At 33.6% G+C, this 15768-nt stretch overlaps 1 protein-coding gene across 2 annotated transcripts in view; it reads right to left on the reverse strand.

Annotated features, from left to right (window-relative positions):
* Positions 1-15768, reverse strand: part of CCSER1 (coiled-coil serine-rich protein 1) — a 721948-nt gene that overhangs the window by 306716 nt on the left and 399464 nt on the right. The window lies entirely within an intron of this gene.

Raw genomic sequence — 15768 nt, forward strand, 5'->3', positions numbered from 1 at the left:
AAATAGAGAAAAAAACAAACAGATACTCTGGCACTTGCCACCAAGGTCAGGCAATAATACAGATAAGAAAATATATTTTTAATTAATTTTATTCATGTGTGATTATTCACAAACAGAATAACTGAATTTGTAAATTACTAGATAATTAGTAAACACATTTTTGAATAATATTCAATTGTTTACTTATCTTCACAGGTATGTTCAGTGGTTCAATTGTCCTTTGAAGGGATAAGATAATAATTATTACCTCCATTTTATATTTATAATGAAATAATGAATAAAAAATTATGGCTAACATTTTTTGAGGGTTGACTACTGTCCAAGTACTGTGCTAACCACTCCATGTGTGTTAATTCATTCAAACCTTGAATAACTTCAAGAGGTAAATATAAAGCACAGATAAGTAACTTTTCTTGTTGTTAAAGAGTTAGTAAGAAGTGGATGAAAAATGAACTAACCTAGGATTTTTCCCCCTACTAACTACATAATGTGCATACATATAATAATAGCTAATATTTATATAGTTCTTATTGAACCTCAGGCAGTCACATAATGACCTAATAGGTTTTAAATCATGTAATTCTCACAACAATTCTTTTAGGTACTATTATAATCTCCATTTCCCAGTGGGGTGATTTGAGTCAAGAGAGGTTAAGTAACTTGCTGATGGTTACACAGCTAACAAGGGATATTGCTGAGGTTTGAATGCTGGTAATGCACACTTAGCTCTAAACCACTACAGTGTTGCATTTTGTGTGGAAAACAAGCATGCAATTGAACAAAATAGTATACTCACAGTTATACTAAGAAACATTAACATTTTCACTTTAAAGTGTATATTTAATCTGATACAATTGATCCAATTTAATTATATTATGTCCAACTTGCAATGAACTATACAGTCATTCTTATAGGCTTCTATTTAGTGTTAATGCTTTCTAGGGCTATTTTCTCTAAGACCAATAAGAATAAAATCAAATATAAACATTAGAAGTCACAGTAGGTATATATTAAATTAGAGTAGTACTTTAGTTATAATTGAATTTTTGAAGACGTATCATTTTTAAGTTGTGAACTTGCCTGGTATTTGGCATATATTAGGCTGACTCAGTAAACAGTTGTATAATTGAAATTGAATAGATAAATACAATAATGGGTGAATAAATAAAACACAATTTGTTGTAATCATCTACACATACAACTCTCATACAGAAAAATGTTTCTGTATTGTGAATTGTTATGAATTGTGGGGCTCCTGTCCATGGCTCTAAATTTCCTGCCACAATTACAATAAAATTTAAATTATATTTCTATAATTCCTGTTAGTTAGCTTGCTGGCTCTTTAAAATTATTTGGTCAGTCATGGATCTAAACATCCATGCGGACTGACACAACTTTCAGGAATCATGTTAGTGTGAAGTTCTAACATTGTATTTCAGGAAATTTACTGAGGCTCTGGAGATTATAATTTAATATTTACAAATTTAAATATCTTTGCCATTTTCAAATAGCTAAGATGAACCATGTACAGAAATGCATTATGAAGATAAAATTAGTCATTTTTTCATACTTCAATAATTTGAATATATTTTTAATCCCAAAAGGAAAAAGATGATGGCACTTTTTCCAAAATTATTGAAAACATCCACATTGTGTCCAGAAGAGCAGCGATGGCTGAAGTTGCAGAGATTAATAGAATTCTGTCACTGACTTTAAGAGGTTCACCACAATTATTAACTTTTTAGTAGTTCATACCAAAAAAAAAAACCTAATATTCTTTCACATATGAGAAACAAACCAATTTATCTCAAAACATTTTATCTCTACATGAAAACATAGATCTGCTACAAGGCTATGGTAATCAAAATCATTCTTAATTAGGTTGAAATTGTCAGTGAAATATCTGTTAAATGGGGTTGTCACTCAGCTGCAAAGGCCGGCACAGCCATCCTGTTTTATGTTGATTGCCATTGTCTTTCTGATTGGTTGGTACTTATGGTTTATGGTTGTTCAATATATTGAATGTTAATATTTTGATCAATAGATATTATTGGGCAGAAAAATACCCAAGTATATCTGGGTAAATTCACCTAAAATTATCCTTGTGGTTGACAAGAAAATGAAGAAAAATCTCTAATACAAAGCCATATTTTCCTCTAGTACAGAAAACATACAATAAGGCTGGTGAGGGGAGAACAAGATTCAGGTGCTCTTCTGTTCTTGCATTTAGCAGGGTTCACTGGATAATACAATAGCACTTGGGGATATATAACTCTGTCTGCCAACTCTGAATTATTATAGTTTCAAGAAACTGAACAAATGTGCTTTATATCACCAAAGATAGTCCTTTAACTTGGCAAAAAAAGAGTATGATACTGAAGCTGGATACAGTGGTTCATTAATCACCATATCTACTCTAAACAAAAAACAAAGACAATGTAATCTCCACTGAACACATTTATATACAGTTCATCCTCTCTGGGTCAACTTCATGAATCTTAAGTAAAATTGTTAACAATATTTACACATGCCTCATTGCTTATGAGTGCTAACCAAGTTTTCATAATTTAAGATTTAGTAACATTTAAAGTTTGACACATACAGACTTTTCTAAGCCCATAAGTACCAAAATAACATAGGTTTTGGATGAGATTAATAGCAAATCTCATAAATGTTACATTAAATGGATTCTTGAATGAGTAGAAGATTTGAGTCTTTCAACTGATACTTAACACATTTAAGTTAAACTACGATGGTGAACTGGCTTTACACTTTTCTCGCTGGGATCCTTTGTTTGAAAGGAATTTCTTACCAAACTAGTTCAAAAGTTGTGCTGTAATTCTCTTTTCAGTATGGCAGACAAGTTTAATGGGAAAACATATATCTTGACACACACTACAGGGGAACTGAAAGATTTCCCTTACCTGAGAGAGAAAGAGTATTTTTATGATTTTTTTTTTCTCACTTAGCTATAACTAAGTAGTATCATTGGGTAGTTAGAATTTCCTCTTTCCCACCAGTGCTCTTCAAATCATTTGAAAGTTTCTTAATATAATGGCCCAAATGACTATCAAAATACAAGATCATGTCAGTTGCATAGCATTGATCCCATTATCTGTCATAGGAACCTTTCTTTATTTAGTGCAATGACATCTTTCATTATAGGGAATGTCTATAGCCAAAAAGTATCTCAATGGCTTACACTTTATAATGTAATTGTGATTTCTGAATCAAATTTCCAAAGAATAGAAAAGTAAGTAACCCCTATTTACCCAGCATAATAAATAAGCATATGCACAAAACTGCCTTCCAAAGCTTCATTAAGTAAAGCTGCAGAAAATAATAATTTTTAAAAACCTTAACTTAGGAAACTTACTGTTGTTGCAACCTTATTTTTAAAAGGTTCAGGTTATTTATGGCGAGTTTAATCCTAGCTTGAATAATTCTAAGACCAGCACAATGACATAAATCTATATTAATGAACTGGCATTCCCAGAACCTAACAGAAACTATCTGTTTAAGGACCTACCTACAGAAAGGCTGTTGATTATGAATAACTTATATTTTTCATACTTCCTTTCCAAATATATTGTTTGAGAGTGTCATTTTAGGAAAAGACTTGCATCTCAAATTGTTCTGTAGCTGGATGTTTCATCATATTTCTAGAAGAGATGAAATCAGCAATTCCCTCTATAGTAAGTGTAGTGGTTACAAGAACTTAACACTACATTTGGATAAACATTTACATGTAACAAGTTATTTCACCAGTACCAGTGATATGGGGAAAAGCAACATAGAATTCAAATATCTTAACATAGCCAACAAGGTTGTTTTATGGTCTAGAAACTCTCTCACAAAACCTCATCTCTTAACAGCCGCCTCTTTGCTCTTTGAGTTCCAAACACATTGGCCTTCATTCAGGCCTTGAAATGTGCCAAGTTCCATCCTGCCTCAGGGCCTTTGCATATGTTGCTCTATCTTCATAAAAAAATATCCTTTACCCACCTTCAGATCTTCCCTTAAAAAACATCAGGTCGCCAGAGAAACCTCTGCAGCTAGTACCCCACTCTTAAAAAATACACAGGTACCTCTTTTGTATGGTAGGACTTCATTTTTAATGCTTATCACAGATGCATTTAAAAAAACTAATTTGAAGGGACCTCTAAGAACACATTGGACTGAGCTGATCTACACTCCACCTCATGTTCCAAATATGAATAAATGCTAAATAACTTATAACCATGTTTATTTTATAACATGTCACAGTACAAAAGGAAAAGCCAGATGAACTTCCAGGTGCCATATGAAAGAAAGCAAACCAGAAATAATTATACAAATTGCCACTGTGGTAGTGTCAGGGTATTGAACTTGCATGAAGTTTCTAAAAACAGAGACTGCAGCAATTTCTTATGCCTATGCAGATAAAGGATGATCTGCCACAGACAAAGGGGACTCATAGTGCTGATAGACATAAGAGTTCCAAAGTTTAAAAAGGCTCAAAAATTCACTTGATCTACTAGTAAATTAACTGCCTGCTAGAATAACTCTATTCTTTCTGTAAAGGAAGACAATAAAATACAGACTCTGATAAACATGTCATCCATTCGTGTGTGGCAAATATTCACATAAGCAGATATGCAAAGAAGCAGAAAAACAATTTACAGACAGACAGTAACAATGAGATGACCCATAGATTGGAATTAGCTGACATGAATTTGAATCAGCATTATAAATATCTTCAAGGTCTATTAAACATGGTAATCACATAAAAAAATGGCAAGTCTCAGCAGAGAAAAGAACATTATAAAAATGAAAAACAAAAACAAAAACAAAAAACCAGAAACTCGAGAACCAATTGATAACATTTCTGAAAGGAAAAAAGTATTATGGGCAGACATTGTTGGCTGCCCGCCCGCTCTTCATTTTCTATCTCCTTCCTGCTTCTTTCAAAAACAAAACTTCTTAATTTGTTTAAATGCTGGTTCTCCTATGACTCAGAGAAATAAGAGAAAGACTGGGGTAGGAGGGCTTCAGGAAAATATTTCCTCCCTGGCAAAAAGAAAAAAAAAACCACAGAATAATTATAGCTATTTTCCTTTGGGTGTTGTTTTGTCTTGATATATTGCCTGGAATGGTTGGTGTATCCCACAAAAGAGAGGAGAGTCAGCTGTAAAAAAACAAAACTGGTGGCTGGGCAGGGTGGCTCACACCTGTAATCTCAGCACTTTGGGAGGCCGAGGTGGGCGGATCACTTGAGGTCAGACATTCAAGACCAGCTGGCCAACAAGGTGAAACCCCCTCTCTACTAAAAATAAAAATACAAAATTAGCCAGCAGTGTTGATGCACGACCGTAATCTCAGATACTCAGGAGGCTGAAGCAGGAGAATGGCTTGAACCCGGGAGGTGGAGGTTGCAGTGAGCCCAGATCACGCCACTGCACTCCTGCGACAGACTGAGTGAGACTCCCCTTAGAAAAGGGGAGGGGAGGGGAGGGGAGGGGAGCGGAGGGGAGGGGAGAGATCATTGTTTCTTGTAACTTACCAAGTTGGGGATTCCCTACCTCTAAATTTCTTGTTAGACAAGTTTTTGGGTTTTTTGTTTTTACTGTTTAATAATCTTTCTGTTACGTTTGTCTTTTACTTGAAGGTGAAGGCATTCTAACTGGTATAATGGCTAAAGGACATATTCCAGTAAGAAAGACATTAAATCTAGAAGTAAGGGTGAAACATCATAATTAACTGTGTAACTATTTATTTCTATATTTGAGACTAGGACAATTCAAGGAAGTAATAGGGACAGTACTTATATTTCTTGTTCATTAATGTATCCATAAAACCTTGCATAATTCTATGTAATAGTCAAATAAATAGAATAATCAAATTTAGTATAGAAAAAGCATAATAGTCCATCATGTAAAATATCTCCATTTAATATATAGGAAAGCTCAAGCCTAAATTAATTTTCTAACTGTCACACAGAGACTGTGAAATTCTGGTTTCCTGACTTTTAGTCCAGTATTCTTTTATCATATTGTGTCATCTCTTAATAGGGTGAAATTTTTAAATATACTTATATTTATCTATTCTATTTTCACTGAAGCTAGAAGAGTGAAATATTACTAAGTTACAGTCTTAGGGAATTAGATTAAGTATTAAGGACTCCCACTATTCACTAAAATTAGTTTCCTTGTCCAAAATTTTATTACTTTTATTTTTACACTTATTTTGGTGCTTATTTTTTGCTGTGTCCAAAATTTTAGAGAAAGCAACCTATAGTGTAAAACTGATCATACAGACTCTGCAAGTTCTTGCTTAGTGTTAAAAAGAGAAGGGTTGACATGATTGTGTATGTTCAGTACCTTTTCTCCATGCCATTAATGTCATGAGTATTTTTCTCTCCCATTTTCTAGTTTCACACTCACATGTGATTTGAGATCCAGGTTAAAGACCATTTCACTTATGAAAAGAATCAGAATTAATGAATGTAGAGATGAAAATACAATCAGGTTGAACAAATTATTGTTTAAAAATTCCGTACACATAAAGATACACACCAAATTTGTTTATGCATACAGACATATTTTTTCACTTTCTAATTAATTATTTAATTGTAGGTATTGTATGCCTGTAATTATGCTATGATTGAAGTAATAATACATTTGGGTTTCTTTCCTAGAGCTCTAAAACTGACAAAGTTGAGAGCACAAAATCATCAAAGACATTTCATACAGATGGAAATAAATCAAACTCTTATTTACTGCCCCCTAATATTTGTAGATGTTGCTCTTAACTTACAAAATATCACAGGCTGGTGGGTCTTCCTATGTCTAACAGGTATCAAACAAATTATTTTAATCTAAAATTATTTCTCTTTAGCCTTTCATGCAATTCATCATATAAACAACATAAATCATCTGCTATGTTGGAACACTTACATTTTCCACATTTTCCAAACTGCACATTTTTCTCCTGTGGGGATCAGGAAAATTTTCCCACCCTCTCATTCACCACTATAGGGAAGAGTAATTTTATTTGGGAAATTTTAAATTATTGAAGAAGAGTAATGAGTTTAACAAAGTCTCATCTGAGGAATAATTATTTCACGATGATACTGAAGAGCTTTCAAAATTTGCTAGAAGTTCAGTTCCATTGTAGTTTTTAGTACATTTACTATCAAATACATTTATAAACATGAAAAACCTCTAAAAAGGGATATAATTTTTACTATATTAAATATTCTATTTAATATTTGGTTGAAACAGCATTTTATACATATAGACAATGAGTATTTTTATTTTATAGTTACCTATAATGTAGATCTTACAGTTACATGTTATTTTTGGCTTTTTAACTTATATATTATAATTCATTTGAAATATATTTAGTGGAAGAAATATATAAGATAATTAATTATTCACTTTATTTTTGCTTTTTGAAATATAGGCTTTTATTTTTTAAGTCACAAACTCCAGGTCTAAAGTGATTTATCTATTATAAACTTCTTATCAACAATAAAAGTTTTATACTTACAGTGTAACAGAATCAATAAGATGAGAATTATCATTTATATAGAGATAAATTATATTATGAAAATAAATTTGTTTTAAATGTCAATTGTCACCTACCTTCTTCCCTTCAATATCAGAATAATGAGCCACAAAAATACCAGTGCCTTGCTTACTTCACATCCATATTATGTAAGAAATGTGATTAATCTTACAGGACCAAACTACTAAAATAAAATCCAATCTATTTCATTATCACATAAAATAGTTAGAACATAATGTTACTGTTTTAAGAGCTAGTATGTAAAATTGTTGTAGCCACTTAAGGAATGCACAAAATGGGAGTTTAGATGTGATTTACGAAAAACATTATTAAAAATATTACTGTATGTATATTTGCTTCTGACAATTTGTGTTACAATATTCAACAAGTGGCAATCTAAGAGCTATAAGTGTTAGCCAAGAAATTATAGTCTAGAAAATAATGTTTCTAAAAGGAAAATTCTTGTCTTGTAATTTGGCATAAAGGTAATGCCTAAAAGTATTGGCATAATCCATAGTGGCTAGGAAACTAAAGCTTCCAATACTTTTCAAAGGTAAAAGACTTGGCGCTTATGACTTTGAAATTATGACTTAGAGTAAATCTTTAGGGTGACAGAACTTTATCAATTTGAGAAAGATTAATAAAACCTACATTAATCTTCCCAATCAAATTTCATACATTCCATTCTCAAAGTAACAAAAGGACTTGTGATAGTTTGTGTTCAATTTCGACTAGAAAAAAAGATTTTCCATACTATGCCAAGTCAAGGATTCCAAAATGCCTTGACATACCCACTCACACCCACACACAAAAAAATCATCTAGATTACTTTCAAATATATGAATTCCAGAGCCCTACCTCCATCCCACTGTGTCATAACCTTGTTTTGCTCTGCAATGCATTTAACTTTAGCAAAAGAAAGAAAACATACATTATCATAGAAGAATAGATTAGACTAATCTTCTCATGTTCGCTGGTCATAGTTTTTCCTAGTATATATGTGAGTTTATGATATAGTGCAAAATCTAGGTGGCTAATTTGTACACATCTTTTAAGATTGAACTAATGCACCCCCATCCCCACCAGGAAGTCCTCTCCAAACCTTACTACCTGCAGCTGCACTGGTTGCCTCTTCTCATTGCTCTGGTAACACCCTATGTACACCTCTGTACTGACCACATTACATATTGTACTGACCACATTACAATCTACATCCTTCACATAACTGCAGACTCTTTGAAGGTGAAAGATTCTCTTTTGGCATATTTGTATTTCCAAATGCCTAGCTCCCAGCAGTTTCTCAATAAGTATTAGTTGAGTGAATACAATATATGGCAATTTCATATACATTAAACACATATGCTAAGAATTCTGCTGTATTAATCTTAAGTAACAGCATTTACACATCACAGTTTCCCAGGGAACACTTTTTAGACTTATCTTTGGAGTCTCACCAAAGGCAAAGCTATTCAAGTTAGTAAAAATATTCTGGGTCAATGAACTATAGGTAGATAAAGAAGATATTATCAATTAGTAGAATAAAACAATGAAAATGACAAAATCATACTTACAATGATAATAATAAAGAAAACAAGGATAGCATGTGAATATAGATATCCAGCAGTTTCACAAGGAGGAATTCTAGAGAAATGTTCATGACCTCTGAATTTAAATCCAGCCCCTCCTGAGAAATGAGATTCTTATTTCAGGGAGAACATTTTTGTAAAACAAAGTTGTAGTGGAGGTTCAATTGTTTGATAAGAGTTTTTTAATTTAATATAGAAAACATTGTGTCACTTCCTACTTATTTTGAAGGGCTTTCCTACTAAATAAAAAGCATTTAATTAGGCTCTAGGCAATAAGGTGTCACAAAGCCCTTGCCTTACCAATTGACTTGCTCAATTATAATATTAATAATACACAATAAACTATAAATCAGTCTAGCAAGTCTAGAGATATGTTTTAGTTTGAATTACAAAACTATAGTCTAGGCTATTGATGGCTACTTCAATCTGCAGCCACAGGACATAGTAAATAGAACATAACTAGCCCCACAAACCAAATCCTATAATAGATAGTTCTCCTGTGATAAAAATAACAGGTGTGGCTTTGGAAACTAAATAATAAAAATTTTTAACAACACATTAATCATCAAATACATGTTAAAAATATTTTTAAATTATTCAGAGCTCGTTGTATAAAATTGGCAGAGTAACAACTTGAAAAATCCTGATTAAGAATCCTGCTGTGTTGAATCCAGTATTTCTTAAATTCATTTGAACACTCATTCACTAATTCATTCTTTCAACACAAATTTATTGAGATGTGCAATTTATTAATGTCCTAAGAAACTATATTTGTAAAATATTATCAAAAATAGTTTCCTAGGAAGATGTTTGGAGAACATATTATAAAACTACAAAAGTACCTTTTTTGGTATTATATTTTGAAACTCAATGGTAAATATTATTATAACAAACAAGATAGAAAAATCACACTGTCAACAACATGTAGAACTAACAAAAATGTAGTTATTTTGTACAAACAAAACAAAAGCGTAGTTAGAACTAATAAAAGTGTAGCTATTTTGTAAATAATGAGAAAGTTAACTGTAAATGGACAAGAAAGACAAAGGGTGTCTATACTCTCTCCCTTTGAAACAGCATGTCTATCCTTTCTTTGAAATAGAGAAATTACTGGGCTTCAGTATAATAACTGGCAAGGTTATCCATGTAAATGAAAAGCATATAATATGGTTTATACATAATTATATATAACAGAACTGTCAAAGTATGAACATCTGTTGCAAGGAACAAACAAAAAATCCTTGAAGTTAGTAAGAAAATCTCAGGCTAGACCTTGGAAAGGGTAACATGAAGACAGAATGTCATCATTGAACTAATTTAAATGATTCAGTTTAAAATAGCTGAATTACTTTCCATTACTCATCAGTATAGCACCAACATAGACAAATACTACAATCATATGTGTAAACATGTTACATGGCTATAAATCGTAAGGTTAGATAAGTTAGAAGCTGCAAAATGTTTTAGGTTTCTGTTGATGAATCTTTTCCTAACTCCTTTCTCAAAGACACAGACACTAAGACGGTTGGTTGGACTCTATCTTTGTGCTCCAATATATTTTTCTTTGACTGTTATCTCAGTTTCTTTCTTTCTATGCTGAAGTGTACTTGACATTTAAAACCAGATAACAGTGGTTGCTGGTGGCATAGGATGGTTTTTCTTTTACACAAGCAGCAGAAACACAGATTGGTATCAACATTCAATTGTCTTTGAAACAGAGATGAGGATAAAAACTCAGCCCTCTTCTTAATACAACCAGAGAAGAGGTAAGAGAATAAAAGCTCCACTTTGCTCTTTCCTCTTCAGAGATAACTGTCCATTTAGAAAGGATAACAGAAAAAATAAATAATTCCTCCCCTAAAAATAAAGTTCCATTCCTAAGACACACCTTCACCAAATAATAGTATTATGTTGTTTTATATGTATTGTTTCATACATATGAAACATATGTTTGAAAAGAATAATTTTTTTCTTTATGTGTAATAATTATATTTTAAATTATGTCACCTTCAGAGATATTTTAATAATCAATTCTGATATTCATATTTTCCTAGGTGTAGAGACTGAACAGGATACAAACAGCAAAACAGAACTTTAAACCCAGACTCTGGCTCCAGAGTGTGAGTCCTAACATTTCCACTCCCTTCAGAGACAGCCGCTTGGCAATATCCTCAATAAGCTTCTTAAGCCAAACTCTAAAAGCCATGGATACACACTGATTAGAGGATATAAGCTAATTTCACCTCAGAGTAATTCCTATAAGCTCTTTTATTTCTATTTAATCTATTTAATCTGAAACATTTTTTTTTTCTCTCTCTCCTTTTTTTTTTTTTTTTTTTTTGGTGATGGAGCTGCACTCTGTGGCCCAGGATGGAGTGCAGTGGCCTGATCTCAGCTCACTGCAACCTCCGCCTCCCAAGTTCAAGCAATTCTCCTGACTTAGTCTCCCAAGTATCTGGGATTAGAGGCATGTACCACCACACTCAACTAATTTTTTTATATTTTTGGTAGAGACGGAGTTTCACTATGTTGGCCAGGCTGGTCTTGAACTCCTGATATCAAGTGATCCTCCTGCCTCAGCCTTTTAAATTGCTAGGATTACAGGTGTGAGCCACCACACCCAGTCTAAAACATTTTTTCTCTTATTCTTCAACAGTTTGTTAGAAGAGTGTAACATACTGGAAAATCTAACCAAAAACTACTTTATTAAAAAAGTTTCCTAGAATCATTGAAATTAATAATTTGGTATACAGGCATATCTCAGAGATGTCATGGGTTAGGTTCCATGCCACTGCAATAAAGCAAATATTTCAATAAAGGAAGTCACACAATTTTTTTGCTTTCTTAGCACATATAAAAGTTAAGCATGCAATAGCATTATGTCTAAAAAACAAAGTATGCGCCTTAATTTAGAAATACTTTATTGCTAAAAAATGCTAACAATCACCTGAGCCTTCAATGAGTCCTAATCTTTTTTGCTAATGAGAGATCTTACCTCCATATTTATGACTGCTGACTGATCAGGGTGGTGGTTGCTGAAGGGTGGAATGGCTGTGGCAATTTATTAAAATAGGATGACAATGAAGTTTGCTGCATCTAGTCACTCCCTTTCACAAAAGATTTCTCTGTAGCATGCAATTCCATTTGGTAGCATTTTACCCAGAGTTGAACTTCTTTCAAACTTCACATCAATCCTCTCAAAACCTGCCCCAGCTTTATCCACTAAGTTTAGGTAATATTCTAAATTATTTGTTGTAATTTCAACAATGTTCACAGCATATTCACCAAGAGTAGAATCTATCTCAAAAAGACTCTTTCTGTGCTCATCTATAAGAAGCAACTCCTTATCTGTTCAAGTTCTGTTATGGGATTACAGCAATTCAGTTACATATTGAGGGTCTATTTCTAATCCTAGTTATCTTGGTGTTTCCACCACATCTGCAGTTACTTCCTACACTGGTCTTTGTAGTTTTGAACCCCTTGTAGTCATCCATGAGGACTGGATCAACTTCTTCCAAATGTATGTTGATGTTGATATTTTGTTCAACTACAAATGTTCTTAGTGGTATCTAGAATGGTTCCTTCCGGAAGATTTTTAATGTATTTTGCCCAGATCAAACAGAAGAGTCACTATGGCAACTCTAGGATTACAAAATGCATTTCTTAAACATGAAGACTTGAACGTCAAAATTCCTCCATGATCCATGAGCTACAGAATGGATGTTCTGTTAGGTGTCATGAAAACAGTTTTAATTTCCTCATACCTCTCCATTAGAATGCTTGGCTGACCAGGTGCATTGTCAATGAGCAGTAATATTTTTAAAGAATTTTTTTTTTTTTTTTTCTGAGCAGTAGGTTTCAACAGTGGGCTTAAAATATTCAGTGATCCATGTCGTAATCAGATGTGTTTTCATCCATGCTTCGTTGCTTCATTAATTGAGCACAGACGTAATTCTTAAGGGCCATACAATTTTCAGAATGGGAAATAAAAATTGGCTTCAACTTAAAGTCACAAGCTGCTTTAGTCCCTATCAAGACAGTCAACCTGTCCTTGGACACTTTGAAGTCAGGCATTGACTTCTCTCTAGTTATGAAAGTACCAGATGGCATCTTTTGTCTGTTTCGTCTACCTTGAAAATCTGTTTGCCAGTGTAGCCACCTTCATCAGTGGTCTCAGTCAGATTTTCTGGATAACTTTCGGTAGCTTCTATATCAGTGCTTGCTGCTTTACCTTACACTTTTATTTTATGGAGATAGCTTTTTTCCTTAAATCTGATGAACCAACCCCTGCTAGCTCCCAGCTTTTCTTCAGCAGCTTCTTCACCTCTCCCAGCCTTCACAAAATCAAAGAGAGTTAGGGCTTTTCTCTGGATTAGGCTTTGGCGTAAGGGACTGTAATGAATTATTTGATTTATCCAGACCACTAAAACTTTCTCCATTATCAGCAACAAGTCTGTTTTATTTTCTTATAATTTCCATGCTCACTGAAGTAGTACTTTTAATATCTTTCAAGAACTATTCCTTTGCATCCACAACATGGCTGTTTGGCCAAAGATGCCTAGCTTTTGACTTATCTCAGCTTTTAACATGCTTTGCTCACTAAGCTTAATCATTTATAACTTTTCACATAAATTTAGAGAAATGTAACTCTTCACTTGAACATCTACAGGGCACTGCAGAATTGATCTAATTTCAATATTGTCGTGTCTTAGGGAATAGGGAGGCCTGAGGAGAGGGAGAGATACAGGGGAATAGCCAGTCAGAACACACACATTTATCCATTGAGTTTGCTGTTCTATACGGGCACAGTCCATGGCACCTCAAAATAATTACAATAGTAACATCAAAGATTGCTGATCATAGATCACCATAGCTAATATAATAATGAAAAAGTTTAAACTCTTATGTGAATACCAAATTGTGGCACAGAGACACAGTGAGCACAGGTTGTTGGAAAACTAGCACCCGTGGACTTGCTTGACACAGGGTTACCAAAAACCTTCAATTTGTAAAAAATGCAGTATGTAGGAAGCACTGTGTAAAGCAAGGTGCAATAAAATGAGTCGTACCAGTATTTAAACCTAAGTATCCGCGATCCAATGGAGTTGTTGCAAAAGCACTGTTAAATAAACTATTCACGTTCTTAGAGCCAACTTCTTAGAAGCTGGTCGTAGAAGTGTAAGAAAGGATTTTTATTCTTTTTATTTCCATGTGAACGTCTGTTTGTTTTTTCCTGCACAGGAAGAAATTATGCCCTTTGTTAACAGTTCCTTTATGTTCCTTTTAGAGACTCCTTACTCTTCTCCATGATTGCATGCAGTCTTGCTGAACAGTATCCCATGCTCTCTTCTCCTGTGGCTATGGTTGTCATAGATAGTGATTCTTCTGATGAATTTAGGCAAAGTAAATTGAAAATCTTCTGGAAAGAATTCACCATTCTAAATCCCTAGATTATGGTTCCCAGAAGTGTGACTCTTTAGTAGCAACAAAGGACAAAGACAGAAAACCATAGTAGCTGATTTATACTATTGAAGAGCTTATCCATTAATTCCTGCCACCTATGGTCAGATTCATCGACTTGTGAAATGCCCAGCTCTTGAAAGGATACTACATTTGGTATTATGCTCTTCTGTCACCATCTTGAAATTTTCAGTGATTTCTGAACAAGGAGTATTACATTTTCATTTTGCACTGGAGACTTCCATTATGAGGCTGGCCTTGCTTCTATCTCAGTTCTCTAAGACTCGCATATTTTGCCTGACTTGAGTACTGTTTGGTTTTTCATTTCTGTGTGCCTCTTCATATCCTTCCAATAACCAGGTTTTTTTTTTTTTTTTTTTTCTTTTTCTCATGAAGCGAGCAAAAGTAGGTTTCTGGGACTTGTATCAAATAATTGTATGTTATACTTTTGGGCACACCTAAGACTAAAGTGTAAAATGTAGTACAAGGTTCTTCCAGTGCCCTCGTACACTTGGGTGTATTGCTGTTATGCCCCTTTCTGATCTCCGAGTTTGTTTTAGAGTATTACTGTTCCCTGGATACTCAGAATTCATTATTGGGTTGCAGCATTTCATTTAATTCTAAGTAAGAGGCCAGTCACTTTTTGTAACTTCTCTGTCAAAACACACCAATGCTATGCCCTGGCCTTCACCACTCTGACCCCTCTTAGGTAATTAACCCAGCTAATATGCTGGTGCCTGATAAGTGACTGGTATAACATTTTATTTTAACAGAGTACTTATTATCCAAAAGGAATAACTCCACACACAAACATTAAGGGGATTATGTCTGCAAAAGACAGCCTTTTTGCAGTATTTGCTTTCTCAAATACTACTATATAGGGGGCCATATATTCTGTCTACAAGTTTCTCTTGCATTTGGAAGCAAAAATACATAAGCTATTCTAAGACTGACCTTTTTTTTATTATTATACTTTAAGTTCTAGAGTACATGTGCACAACATAGAAACCTGAAACTGGATCATTTCCTTACTCCTTATACGAAAATTAATTCAAGATGGATTAGAGACTTAAATGTTACACCTAAAACCATAAAAACCCTAGAAGAAAACCTAGGTAATACCATTCAGAACACAGGCATGGGCAAGGACTTCATGTCTAAAACACCAAAAGCA

Source organism: Mandrillus leucophaeus, unplaced genomic scaffold (genome assembly GCF_000951045.1).
Source record: "Mandrillus leucophaeus isolate KB7577 unplaced genomic scaffold, Mleu.le_1.0 Scaffold406, whole genome shotgun sequence".
Taxonomy (NCBI): Eukaryota; Metazoa; Chordata; class Mammalia; order Primates; family Cercopithecidae; genus Mandrillus; species Mandrillus leucophaeus.